This window comes from Charadrius vociferus, unplaced genomic scaffold, assembly GCF_000708025.1.
Source record: "Charadrius vociferus isolate BGI_N301 unplaced genomic scaffold, ASM70802v2 scaffold259, whole genome shotgun sequence".
NCBI classification, from domain to species: domain Eukaryota; kingdom Metazoa; phylum Chordata; class Aves; order Charadriiformes; family Charadriidae; genus Charadrius; species Charadrius vociferus.
The window spans coordinates 1969200-1971659 of NW_009661368.1; positions in this window are offsets into that span (position 1 = coordinate 1969200).

Genomic DNA, 2460 nt, shown 5'->3' on the forward strand with positions numbered 1-2460 from the left:
ATAAAAGACAGCTGGCCAGTGATTCACATTATTTGAGTTAATATGCCTCAAAACACAATATGCTCTATAGCTCTTATAGCAGAAGACAGTATGGGCAAAGCAGAGTTTTAAAATTCATCTCAACTTCCACTTCTGCCTTGCTTTTACTTGAGGGGAAAAAAAAAAAAATTGAAAAGTTTGTTTCATTTCAGCCAATGTAAGGGTAAGAAAAAGATGGTCTTAAGCCATTAAATCTTACACCGTTTCAGTAGAAATCAGCCACCAGAACGTCAACTGTTTATACAGTTCAGTGGCCCAAACACGTTTGCAGATAACACTCCTGTAAGGTCACGTGCTGGCAGAACCAGTACGTCTAACAGCCATGGGAGGTTAATGGGGCAAGACCTTTAACCAGCTGAAGCAAAAAGGCAACTATCTCTATCTATAGACCCAAGGTTTGATATGATGCCTTCAACTATATTGGATACCTCTGCCTACCACAAAACAGTCAAGCCCAAGCAAGATAACCACCTGGGAAAGGAAACATGACAACACATTGCTAGGAGTAATACATCCAACATCTCAAACTCTTTATCCACTCACTGCACTACAGCCTGGCCTTGAGAATACTCTTTGGTTTTTATTTGAAAAGTTAGCAGCTCCTTTTCCACCATCATGCCGACAACAAGATCCTGGAACCTAATGAAGATAGGTAAAAAAAAAACACCAGAATGCCAATACAGAATAAAATTACTTTTTCCAGTTGCTTATCTTCCATTTTTTGTATCTCCAGAGCTTAGTGTCTTCATTGTCCAGTCCTCTAATCCAGGTCTAGACAATGATCAAGTCTAACACCAAAAAGCTTCTTGCTTTTTTTAAAAACACAAGTCGTTTCAGGACTGGGCCAAAGACTCATCATGTGCTAAGTTAAACATGAATGGAGAAATCTTGGGGGATAGGGTAGAGAGTGTAAAGAGGGAACAAGTCACTGGCTGACAGGCTGAAAGCAACAAAGCATGGATTTTCTGCAGCAAAAGTCTCTTTTCTAACTACACCCTTTATCCCCATTTTCAGTTTTATCACTGCCGTGATTAACACTTCCTCTCTGCATAATGACTCAAAAATCTTTTGTAATAGGCAGGTTCAGCCTATGGTGCGACACTTCTGAATTGCTTCTATTGCCACCTTTGCTTTTACCCTTCTACCTTCCTCATTCAGTTTTGACTTTCTGGCTTTAACTCACCCCCTACAGGCAGGTGGAGAAGCTATAACAAATGTTTGAAGCCTTAGTATTCAAAAAGCCTTCCCTTTTGTAAAACATAAGGAAAAACATATCAAAGGGTGGTGGTGCGCATGTTTTACTTCATGTTTCAACTTGCTGTTTTGTTCTATTTCTACTGTAGTTTTAAGAGGTATTTTTTACACAACAGGATAACACGCTGCAGCAAAGCTCATGTGCATAAATGGTGACTATCTGCCTGAAAATAATTTATTTGCAAACCAAAAATGAGCATCAACTTTGAAAGACTCCTGAACATCTATAATAAATATCCAGGCAAGATTAAAAAAATTGAACAGACTTAAGAGTTTAATGCCTTTACATTCAAAGCCACAGGTAAGCACTCTGCAGTAATGGGTATAAGAATCATCCCATAAAAAGGCCAGAGGCAAATGCTTAAGTCCCACATATTGAATTGCTGAGATTCATCACCAACTATTTCCTTGCTAGTGTCTACAAATACAGAAAAAGCTGATTATGCTTTATTACACTCCCCAGTTGGTGGCATTACAACTTACACACAATAGAGCAACAAGAATTAAGTCACTGTTGAGACAAAGGAGATGAAAACCAGCAGAAACCCACACTCCGTCCCCTATTCTCCATAGCATTGTGGGATGAGATGAGAGTAGAAGAGACACCCCCATAACAGGGACCACCACATACGGTTCTACCCAAACCTAACCTAGGATAATGCAAACATTTTGTAAAAGCCACATGCTTGAAGATTTATTAGAATAAGGGACAGGAACAGATCAAATCTAGGGAAGGCTCAAGGTTGATCACTGACGTGTGAGGAATCCACCTCAATCAATCAATAACGTCTTCTCTGGTAAGCCCTTTGAAAACATGTCTGTTTCAATCTCATCTCATTTAAATGTATCAAACCAGACATTACTTAGCTGTCTAAAAAACTAAACCAGTCCTCACAACTGCATGTATAAACACAGAACTTTAACCCATGAATCATGAGAGCAGTTGAACAGGAATTTGAATCCAAATTGTATTAAGTATCAATTACAAGCCCCTCGGAGACTTCTTCCGTGGCTCTTCAAAGTACGTTACACCCCTCCATCAACCTGTGCTATGCTGAATGCTTTTCAAACTTTCACTGTTTTTAATAGGAGGCTCCGAACACTTTTGAAGAACTGGCCACAGCTCATTCTCTAGGCAGCATTGCAAAGCAGAGCAAGATATTCCTG